This window comes from Copadichromis virginalis, linkage group LG14 (assembly GCF_057382275.1).
Source record: "Copadichromis virginalis isolate Kocher_CV1m ecotype Utaka linkage group LG14, C_Virginalis_male_GT1.1, whole genome shotgun sequence".
Classification (NCBI taxonomy): domain Eukaryota; kingdom Metazoa; phylum Chordata; class Actinopteri; order Cichliformes; family Cichlidae; genus Copadichromis; species Copadichromis virginalis.
The window spans coordinates 37,116,164-37,129,211 of NC_140631.1; positions in this window are offsets into that span (position 1 = coordinate 37,116,164).

Genomic DNA, 13,048 nt, shown 5'->3' on the forward strand with positions numbered 1-13,048 from the left:
CTTTTCTATGTGTCCCTGTTGCAACACACCTGAATAACATTAGTAGGTCATTAGCAAAACTCTACAGAACGTGACTGCATGCTGAGGTGGTAATTCAGCCATTTGATTCATGTTATAGCAGCTCATGAGTGAATGAACATGATGCAATGAAAGTACTTTTAGAAGTACATTTTTCCAAACACTTAAATTACTTAAATTTGAACAGTCTTCGGGGATGCCACTTCAACACAGTCAAATTCTATACTCTCACTAATGACCTACAAATGTTATTCAGGTGTTTTGTAACAGGGACACGTGGAAAAGCTTCAGGACACCGGCCCTTGAAGAGTGGAGTTTGAGACCCCTGCCCTATGTGAATATTTAATTGTCCCTAAACTGCTAGTCGTGAGCTGCTCTAATGTGAAACAAACACATATAGTTCTGTAAAGGTTTACAAAGAGATTTCTAAGGATCTGGAGACCCCAGAAAACAAAAACGCTCCCAGATATTGTAGCTGAACAGGCAAAAACAAGTTGCCTAATAATATCTCGATGATAACCAAGAGCTGTGCTGACTAACTGCACTAAACTGAATCATCTATAGTGAGAGAAAAACACCAGCATTAAAGTCAAACATGGTGCTGTTACTGTGATGTCCCAGAGTTCCTTTACTACTTCAGGACCTACATCAACTCATCAGGTCCTGGGCTTAAGTTTAATCACACTTAGGATCTGAAGCACACAAGCAAGTCCAATTGAATGAATGAAACAAAACACTTGGTGTAAACGAATCAGTCTGGACTTTAATGAAATTAAGATACTTGGTATGACTTGAAAACCCTATCCATCCATCCATCCATCCATTCGCTTCCGCTTATCCTTTTCAGGGGGCGCTGGAGCCTATCCCACCTGTCATAGGGCGAGAGGCAGGGTACACCCTGGACAGGTCGCCAGTCTGTCGCAGGGCCAACACACAGGGACAGACAACCATTCGCACTCACATTCATTCGCAGATACACACCTAGTGACAATTTGGATTATTCAATTAACCTATCCCCACAAGCTGCATGTCTTTGGACGGTGGGAGGAAGCCGGAGTACCCGGAGGGAACCCACGCAAACACGGGGAGAACATGCAAACTCCACACAGAAAGACCCCGGCCTGATGTTGGAATTAAACTCAGGACCTTCTTGCTGTGCGGCAACAGTGCTAACCACCGTGGTACTTGGTATGACTTGAAAACCCTATATTGGGCCTTAATTAAGACTTTTTTCTTTTCTTTTTTTGCCTGTCCTGTTTGGATCTAATTAAGACAATTCTGAAATTACAGTGGACCAAAATCAACCAGTGATGTAAACCAGTCATTACCAGTTACTGTAAATGCTTGATGGTAATTGTTGCTATCAGGGCATCCACAGCTGGGTATTAGAGACCAATATGTTTTTACATTAGACCAGGTTGTTCTGGTTCAAAAATGAAATCATCACTTTAAAACTGCTTTTTGTATTTATCCAGGTCATCCTTGTTAGATGATTTGAAACATGTGAAAAAAAGCATAAACAAAATAAATCTGCAAGGAAGAAAGACCTTTCTCAGCACTGTACTGCAGACAAAACCTATACTTACCAGACTTGCGACGATCAGATCAGTATCCTAGAGAAAGGAAACAACACATCAGATCACTGTTTAATGACTTACACTGTTGAACCTCTTCACACACAATCCAATTTACTGTGACATGAAATAACTAGTAAGATCCTCAATTTCTTCAAGCCTTTATGAACTCACTGTAGTCTAAAGAGGACAAACTTTAGTTACAGAGTCTCACATGACGATAACATGTGTAATAAAGGCATGCATACTACAGAAGTGCAAAGAAGAGGCACCAATATTTGTTGGTACAGATTATGGCTTTTTAGCTCCATCATTTTCTATCACAAGTCAGTGCTTAATAAAGTGTGGAAAAACCACAACTGTTAGAATCAACGGAAAACCTCATTAGGTTTTAGTTCTGATCTGAATATGTAAATCCTAAAATACATGTAAATTCTGACATGTTATAGTAACAACAGTGGCACGCCATTTTTGCAATTAATTTCTTAAAAATTATAATAAAAAGTCCTTCCATTGTACCTGTTGGCAGGAATCTTTTTGTATTTTGCAATATTTCCCTTTTATATATAATTTTCAAACACATTGTATCAAGCAACTTATTAAGAAACTGATTTAAACTTAGTGTACATAAATTACACACAGGCTTTAACATACACAACATTGCCTACTCACAACTCTGGTTCTCTTAGTCTTTTATTATTGCTTAAATGTTTAACGTACCACTTCTGTTCACTCAGGCAAAAATACTTCTATAGTGGTCTGACTTTAATGTAATACATAAGCAGAATATGAGTGAAGATATAAATCAACAACTGTGGTGCTCTTAAGTGTTTAAGCTACCACTTACACTAACTCACCTAAAATGCGTTCATAGTTATGTCTGCTAGGTAAATCCATAAACACACGGAGAACATGAACAACTGTATAAAAACAGTTGTTTGTGTTCAAACATAAAAATCAGACACAAATGGCCTGTTAAACTTCAGGGACAGTCAGAGGTCATGTGTGGGGCCTTTGCTGCTACAAGGTATAAATTCTGACCATTTGTTTTTGCCCATCAGTAAATGGTAATGTCACAAAAACCAAACTACGTTAGGTAAGTTGCTAAACATGTTACACAGTGACAATGTCATATTACTGCAGTTACAATTGCTGCTTACTTACCAGCAAAGGCAAAACCGAAGTTCTGTTTCACTCTGTAACAAAAGAACAAAAATACAGAATCAGACAACTGAAATCAGCATCAGAGTCAATACTGCATCACAATCTGTAGTGGGAAAAAAAATCTGTTAAATTCTTTGTTTACAACAGCTTTACTATAAACACCCCATCTTCTCTTTCTGCACCTTATTAAAGATTTCTGTCTTTATTAAGGTGATGTGTCGTTTTATCCATCTGCAATTCCACAGAAATTCCTCATGAACGTAAAGTTCTAATACTTTGGTGCTATTACATAACACAGCAGATACCACAAGCAATGATTTGCTCGCACTGCACACTTGATCAAATGATAACATCACAGTTTCAAAGCGCGCAACAATCACAAATAATACTTGATACTATAAATGCTTGATGGTAGTTCTTCGTATCAGGGCTTCCACAGCTGGGTATTAGAGACCAGCATGTTCTCACATTAGAACAGATAGCTCTGGTTTGGTTTTCTCTGCTTCATACCTGAAATCATCACTTTAAAATGCTTTTTTGTATTTATTCATATCATCCCTGTTAGATGATTTGAAACATGTGACAAAAAAGCATGAACAAAATAAATCTGCAAGGAAGAAAGACTTTTCCCAGCACTGTACCTCAGACAAAATGAACTCACTTTAGTCTAAAGAGGGCAAAATTTAATTGCAGAGTCTCAAATGGCCTTAACATGTGTAATAAAAACAATAATTACTACAGAAATGCTTTGATAAGCCTTTAAAATTAGACATAAATGGCCTATTAAACTTCAGGGACATTTTTAGGGACACTCAGAGATCTAGTGGGGGGGGGGGGGGGGGGGGGGGGGGGCTTTACTGCTTATAAATCCTAAATGTGTTTTTGCCCATGAGCAAATGGCAAGATATCACAAAAAGCCAAACTATTGTATGTAAATTGCTAAAAATGTTACACAATCCCAATTTCATATTGCTTCAGTTACAATCACTGTTTACTTACCAGCAAAGGCAAAACCAAGCTTTATTTCACTCTGTGTAACAAAAGACAAAGAACAAAAATACAGGATCAGAAAACTCAAATCAGCATCAATACTGCATCACTCTCTGTTGTCAAAAAGATTCACTAAACTTCTTTGTTTACTACAGCTGGAATACAAACAACAACTCTCCTCTGTTTTCTTTGGTCTACATCTCATTTAAGATTGCAAAACACTCATACATGAAAAACTGCACGACATATTTTTAAGGCTTTAATATTTGAGGTGGTCTGCATTCAAATTCTACTTCCTAAAATATTACCAACTGCACATAGTATCATAGTAAATATGCTGTAGTTTTAAAATAAATATCTATGTACCATACTAATAATAATATACTGCCATATTTTATTTATGTGAAGGTGGGCTGTTGTTTATTTCATTAATTTCCCACAAAGTGAGAATTTAAACTGTGCTGCAGATTTAGGTTGGCACAAACAAGCCTTTGTTAAACAGTTCTTAAAAATTAAAGTCTACATATTAGGAGTTCTTATTATTCTTGGGCTATGTCCACACGTACACAGGTACTTTTGAAAATGGAGATTTTTCTATGCGTTTGCACCTTTCGTCCACACTTAAACGGCGTTTTCGGTCACTGAAAAACTAAAAACGCTTGCCAGAATATTTTCGAAAACTCCGTTTTTGCATTTATGTGTGGACAGGGAAACGGAGAAAACGCAGCGCCTTTTTTGACGTCACACTGTGCGCCACGTTATTGTTTCGGTGAAATGCATTTCTACAATACGGTTACTGTTAATTGTTCTCTCTGCAGTGTTTAAATGCTTACATATGCGCACACAGTTACTGTCCCCCCACAGATATGACTCGGTTCTGCTTCTATGCCCCATCTTTGTTTACCATTTCCCACCGAGGCTTCTAGACTTCTGATTGGCCAACATTTCTACACGGTTAGGAATATAGCGCCACCTGCTGCTTTGGCATGTTCCTAGCAGCGTTCTCCTTCATTTCTGCATTTATGTGTGGACGGGATTGTTTTTTAAAACAGAAACGGAAAATCTCCGTTTTCAAAAATACCCGTGTATGTGGGGACATAGCCTATGTTTAATCCTCAGTTTCTCCCCCCCTCCTTTGTCTTAATTAACCCACAAGACCTGCACACACGTGACTCTTTTTCTCCCGTGTTCGGTCAGAGGCGGTAAAATGGCTCCTTTGATCTTGCCGACAGCTGACACTGAATCTAAGATGGCGGTTCGTTAAAAACTTTACAGCATAAAGAATGAGGCTGTTTTAACCAACTGATTTGTGAAGAGAACTAACTGCACCTTATGTAACAGACTGACAAACACACCAAATGTAATTAATAAAACAACACAATAACCGTGGTTCACAGTCAAATTTTCATTTCACACTGGGCTCAAAGGAGTGCTAGGCATTAGCATCGGGTTGTTAGCTCATCAAACACTCCTTTTACATACAAAAATGACAAAGTTTCACTAAGAAAAAGCAACCACTGTGTTACTCTAATATGAGTTATACCTCGGTTGGCTTTATAAATCACTAAAAGAACTCGTTAAATCACACAAACAGACTATAAACATTTAGGAGAGAAGAGGAGAAGCAGAGCAGCGGCACTCACCCAGAGCGGACTCAGCGAAGTGTGCGGAAAGGCGGATGTCCGGCAGTCAGGTAAAAGATGAGGCGTTCACGGGTAGTAGGAAATTCCAGTATTACACACAATGGGCATTGTAAACATCAAAAATGTAGGTGATTTTAAATATTCTATACAATATTTATTTGCTACAGAAAAAACTCGCAGAACTTTAAATCTATAACTTGAATAAATATTATTAGAAGGCTCTACTCCTGAACACCAACACCAAAGAGCTGAGTTCACCAGACCTGAAAAAAAAAACAACAACAACCAGTCCAGGACAGTCAGTCTGCAAAGATGTTTTAAAGACAAATATATATATATAAACATTATCCATTAAGGATTCCCCTCAAAACAAATGACTATAATTTCCTAACCGTAAGGGCTAGAACGGTCACTGCACCGTTTTGTTCAGAAGAGATGGGGGAATCTTCCAGTGTTAACAATTTATCATTAAAATGTGAATTTTTAGAGATATACGACATGGATGACTTGTTGACTTAGAAGCCACGAATTCCCCAATATGCAAATTTGAATGCCTGAGGCCACATATATGATTGGCTGCCTGGGAAGCCGTGCAGGCCCTGATTTGTGGATTTGAATTCCTCAGCCCTCAGATATGATTGGCTGGCTTAGAAGCCATGAAGGCCCCAATATGCAAATTTGAATGCCTCAGGACACATATATGATTGGCTGGGAAACCGTGCAGGCCCTGATTTGAAAATTTGAATGTCTAAGTCCTCACAGAGGATTGGCTGCCTGGGGACCTGGCAGAAATATATAGAAATACTATGATTAAGCATAAATACTACATTTAGTAGAAATACTATGTTTTAGCACAAATACTATAAAAAGCAGAAATACTATAATTTAGCAGAAATACTATATTAAGCACAAATCCTATAAAAAGCAGAAATAGGATGATTAAGCATAAACACTACATTTAGTAGAAATACTATGTTTGAGCAAAAATCCTATAAAAAGCAGAAATATTATATTAGGCACAAATCCCATAAAAAGCAGAAATAGTATGATTAAGCATAAATACTACATTTAGTAGAAATACTATGTTTTAGCACAAATAGTATAAAAAGCAGAAATACTGTAATTTAGCAGAAATACTATATTAGGCACAAATAGTATAAAAAGCAGAAATACTATATTAGGTACAAATCCTATAAAAAGCAGAAATACTATATTAGGCAAAAATCCTATAAAAAGCAGAAATACTATAATTTAGAACAAATAGTATAAAAAGCAGAAATACTATAATTTAGCAGAAATACTATGTTAGGCACAAATCCGATAAAAAGCAGAAATACTATAATTTAGCAGAAATACTATGTTAGGCACAAATCCTATAAAAAGCAGAAATACTATAATTTAGCAGAAATACTATGTTAGGCACAAATCCTATAAAAAGCAGAAATACTATAATTTAGCAGAAATACTATATTAGGCATAAATCCTATGAAAAGCAGAAATAGTATGATTTAGCAGAAACACTGTATTTAGCACAAGTACCGAAAAGTACCAGAAATACTATGATTTAGCAGAATAGTAATAACTTATTGAAACACAAATGCACAGAGGGACACACAAACACAGGCTCTAATCCAGTCAACCAGTCTAACTATATTCAATTTAAATCCTACAATGACATGCTGCCAAATAAGGGCAGGGTCCTCTCTCTCCCACTAAACACACACACACACACACACACACACACACACACACACACACACACACACACACACACACACACACAGGGAGAGAGCTGCCGAATTTAAATCCACCAATCAGAGTGGCTGTTTACGTTTTCCTGCCAAAACAGGTGCATCTTTTTACACACGCAGCACAGAGAGGCACAGGATTATTGCAGTCTATTTCTCATAGTGAGGACTCCCCACAAACAAATGACCATAATTTCCTAACCGTAGGGGCTAGAACGGTCATTCTTAAACCGTTTTGTTCAGAAGAGATGGGGGAATCTTCCAGTGTTAACAATTTATCATTAAAATGTGAATTTTTAGAGATATACGACATGGATGACTTGTTGACTTAGAAGCCACGAATTCCCCAATATGCAAATTTGAATGCCTGAGGCCACATATATGATTGGCTGCCTGGGAAGCCGTGCAGGCCCTGATTTGTGGATTTGAATTCCTCAGCCCTCAGATATGATTGGCTGGCTTAGAAGCCATGAAGGCCCCAATATGCAAATTTGAATGCCTCAGGACACATATATGATTGGCTGGGAAACCGTGCAGGCCCTGATTTGAAAATTTGAATGTCTAAGTCCTCACAGAGGATTGGCTGCCTGGGGACCTGGCAGAAATATATAGAAATACTATGATTAAGCATAAATACTACATTTAGTAGAAATACTATGTTTTAGCACAAATCCTATAAAAAGCAGAAATAGGATGATTAAGCATAAACACTACATTTAGTAGAAATATTATGTTTGAGCAAAAATTCTATAAAAAGCAGAAATACTATAATTAGGCACAAATCCCATAAAAAGCAGAAATAGTATGATTAAGCATAAATACTACATTTAGTAGAAATACTATGTTTTAGCACAAATAGTATAAAAAGCAGAAATACTGTAATTTAGCAGAAATACTATATTAGGCACAAATCTTATAAAATAGCAGAAATAGTATGATTTAGCACAATAGTAATCAGTTAAGCAGAAAAATTGGGAAAGCAAAATGGACAGCTGAAAAAATGCTGAACATGCTGAGGGTCCCTCAAATATACTTGTTAAATGAAAAAATCAGCAAAAAAATGCACAGGGAGAGAGAAGTAAGTTTCTAGGTCAGCCTGGGAGCTGCTGAATTTGAATCCACCAATCAGAGAGCCTGTGTACTTTTTCCCGCCAAAACATGTGCCTCTTTTTACACACGCAGCACAGAGAGGCACAGGATTATTGCAGCCTATTTCTCATAGTGAGGACTCCCCTCAAACAAATGACCATAATTTCCAAACCGTAGGGGCTAGAGCGGTCATTCTTACACCGTTTTGTTCAGAAGAGATGGGGGAATCTTCCAGTGTTTACAATTTATCATTAAAATATGAATTATTAAAGATATTTGACTTCTAATGCACCATAACTGAGTAGAGCGAAGCAAAAACTGCCTTGACTTGCCCTCAAACAACGCTTTCTAACTCGAAATCTATTTGGAGTATCGATATCATTCTTTCACCGTAAGAGACAGCAGGCTTTGGTGAACAGTCATGGAAATTTTCAGGTCTCTGTGGAAATCCAAAAAAAAGTTATGACGAGAGAAAAAAGTGGTTCATTTCCAGAGTTTTAAATCTGAAGAAATCTGAGCGAAGGACGAATTTCCTACCCTCAAACAAGTCCAACTCATTTCAGAACGGTAATAGGTGAGAAAGAAATTCTTGAATTGTGAGCGTCAGGGGTGTCTGAAGATATTCGGGGACAAGCCTCATGTCTTAAAGTCGCTTCGTTAAGGAGATATGACGATTCGAATATGCCCCTCATTACAAAAATCCAGCAATGATTTTGAACAAGCTCTCCATTGACTTTATATGGAGAGTTTTGAGACCTTGTGTTGGTCTGAGGAGATTTGCAAAAATTCTATGAATCCCACAACAATGATAGTGACATTTTCTGAAAGCCAGCAAAAATACCTACGTTTTGATGTATAATTTGTGGAAGTTGAGTGAAAATTGAGCAAGTAGCAAGAAGTTGTTCGGACATGAAGTGAAAATTGCAAAACCTTCAGTGGCACACTGGAAGCCAAGAGCATAGCAACCATAACAACACATGTATTTTGTGAAAAATCACAATTTTGCAACTCAAAACTTTAAGAGGCATAAAAGTAAAACAGTAAAACATTTGAAAAAGCTGAATCATACCTGAATAGCCCAATAATTTGTGAACATTTTAAAGTTTGAATGGTTGTTCTAGGTGAAAATATGAGGAAGTAGTTAAGTTTCAAAAACAAGCAAATTTTAGCAGAATTGCAGAAGTTTCCCATTCATTTCAATGGGACAAATTAAAGGAAAAAAGTGGAATATTTTAAAAAGTATAATAGTTAAAAATAGCAAAAATCGTAGCGTAAATTAGCAGAAATAGCAGAATAGTTTAAAATTTGAACGGTGAAAATCGGCTGAAAATTGTGGAAGTAGTTAAGTGCCAAAAAGTGTACGGAAGCAACTAGAATAATAATAATAATAATAATAATAAAGAATAAAGAGAAACAGGAACTCAATAGTGTGGATGCTTAAAGCATCCACACAATAAAGTAGGATAAAGAATAAAGAGAAACAGGAACTCAATACAATTATTGCCATTTCTGAAACATGGATCAATGCGGAGAAAGGAATGGACTTTGGACTGGAGGGATATGAAGTGAATTTTGTAAATAGAAGGAACAAGAGTGGAGGGGGAGTAGCTATGTATGTGGATAAAAACCTAAACTACAAGGTGGTAGAAAGTAGAGATGGACCGATCTGATATTACGTATCGGTCCGATACTGACCTAAATTACTGGATCGGATATCGGAGAAAAATAAAAAATGTAATCCGATCCATTAAATATCACGAAAGCACCTCACAAAACTTGCAACACGCCGTAACTCGCCTCAGAACGTTAGCACGTCGGAGCAGTATGCATCACGTGATAGAGCGGCTGTGGCATGCGGGACCTGTCGGTGGTCTGGATAGCATGTGGAGCTTCGCTAGCAACCTGGCATTTCATCTCCGACAAAGTTATCCCCGAGAGAAGTAAAGCAAGTGTGTAAGTCCATCTCTGAATGTAAAGCATTCCTGCGTTAAGCTTAACAAGCGACTGCCTCTCGCTCTCCGGCTGCTACTTCAATCGTGAAACTGCTTAATGATCAGCTGATCGGCTTTTCTGTCGCGAGTCTCTTGTTTGTTTTTGGCCCACTTTGCACCAGAAAGAGGAAACCAGCGGCTGAACAACAGCAGCACGTTTAAGCTTGATAAGCTGTTGTTAGAATTTATTTAATATTACTTTCTACTCGAGGATCTTTTTCTACGTAGCTGACGCTGGTAACTGTGCAGGGGCGGATCTAGCAAAGTTTAGCCAGGGGGGCCGATAGGGCATTAACAGGGAAAAGGGGGCACAAAGACATACTTTTCTTTCTTATTCTCATTTAAAATGTCGAGCTTTTAATAAATAATTATTTGACACCCAAAGTTTTAATTTGATGTAAAATGAATAGAAGTCAATTACTGTATATAGTGACTATTAAGTCTAATATATACACCCTAGTAAGCTATAGTACTTTTTCCTTTGGGAAGGTACCATCTGTGCAGTCTGCAATTTTGTTGAAGAAAGATGTTGAATCTATTTAATATTTCTTGAAAAATAATTGATTTCTGTGCATTTTTTTCACACTTCATCAAATTAAGGTTGATTACGTCGATTAAGCATCATGAGGTGGAGCGTGAGGGGTGGTTCCCTATTTTTTATTTATTTATTTTTGTTGTTGCTGGGAGTTGGAACCCTATTAGTTAGGTTTCTTAATATTTACGCTAAGTACTCTTTAAAATACCAGAATAGTGAGGATGGTGTAGGTTTAAGTTTATTAGATTGATCAGTATTGCTGAACTATGAAATATTTTTTTTGTATACAGGTATAACAGAATAGCTTTAGTGTAGTTGTTGTTTTAAACTTGAGTATGAACTTGCAGACTTGCAAAATGCAGCAAGATATTTTAAAAAACAGTTTTGTTGATTAAAAAACACTATATCGGATTCATATCGGTATCGGCAGATATCCAAATTTATGATATCGGTATCGGACATAAAAAAGTGGTATCGTGCCATCTCTAGTAGAAAGTATGACAACTGTAATTGATAATTTACTAGAATGTATAACAATTGAAATTTATAAGGAAAAAGAGAAAAATGTAATAATTAGCTGTATATATAGAACACCTGGCTCTAGTATTCAAGTATTTAATGACTTCATAGAGGAAATATTCTCTAAAACAAATCAAAAAGTTATGTTTATCTGTGGTGATTTTAATATTGACCCGTTGAATCCGAAAAAGCATAAAATGACCGACGAATTCCTAAACACTATGTACAGTTTGAGTTTACATCCTAAAATAACCAGGCGTAGCAGAATTACACCACATTGTGCCACCTTACTTGACAATATTTTCACTAACAATATGGAAAACAACATTGTGAGCGGAATATTAATTAATGACATCAGTGATCACCTACCAGTTTTTGCAGTTTATGACACTAATTATAAGAAAAATCAGCATGAAGAAAAACTGAGATACAGACGTGTAAGGACAGAAGAAACTATGAATGCATTTAAGAACGATCTATTAAATCAGGACTGGGACAATGTGTACAAAGAAGCTGATATTGATATTGCATATGGTATATTTTTAAGAATATTCATGGAGTTGTACGATAAAAACTGTCCAACAATAAAATACAACAGAAAGCACAAATATTCAGATAGACCATGGATCACTAAGGGTTTACAAAATGCATGTAAAAAGAAAAATACACTCTATAGGGAATTCCTAAAACAAAGAACAATAGATGCTGAAGATAAATATAAAAAATACAAAAATAAGTTGACAAATAGTATACGTGTATGTAGAAAGGAGTATTATAGTAAAATATTGAACAACAATAAGCATAATATGAAGGGAATATGGGATGTTTTAAACGGTATCATTAAAAAAAATTCTGGACAACAAAGTTATCCTCAATACTTTATCGACAATGGCAATATTATGGAAAACACTGCTGATAAGGTCAACAGCTTTAATCATTATTTTGTAAATATTGGACCAAAACTGGCAGAACAAATTCCTGAGTCACTGCCATCAGTAGACTGTAGTGAAAACCTGATTGATAGGAACCCTAACTCAATGTTCCTTACATCAGTGGAGGAAAAAGAAATAATTGACATTGTACACATGTGTAAATATAAAACATCTACTGATTGTAATGATATTGACATGAAAATCGTCAAGAAGGTCATTGAAGGAATTGTAGGACCTCTAACATATATTTGCAACTTATCATTTCAGACGGGAAAAGTGCCAAACAAAATGAAAATAGCTAAAGTTGTGCCGCTGTATAAAACCGGGGAAAGATGCCACTTCACAAATTACAGGCCTGTTTCTTTACTACCACAATTCTCCAAAATCCTAGAAAACCTGTTTAATAAACGATTAGACAAATTCTTAGATAAATATAAATTACTCTCTGATAGTCAATATGGATTCAGATCAAAAAGATCAACATCTCTGGCATTAATCGAATCAATTGAGGAGATTACGAATGCTATAGATCAGAAACAGTATGCAGCTGGAGTATTTCTGGATCTCAAGAAAGCATTCGACACAATCAATCATGACATATTAATTAATAAACTGGAACGGTACGGGATCAGGGGGGTTGTACTGCAATGGGTGAAAAATTATTTAAGTGACAGGAAACAATTTGTGAAGCTGGGTGTCCATTAGTGATGGGATTTCCGGCTCTTTTTAGAGATCCGGCTCTTTCGGTTCGGCTCACTAAAAAGAGGCTCCAAACCGGCTCTTCAGGTTGTTTTGTTTCTTTAACTCTTCGCTGGCCCTTAAAAATGCGTCCCTTTAGAGCCCTG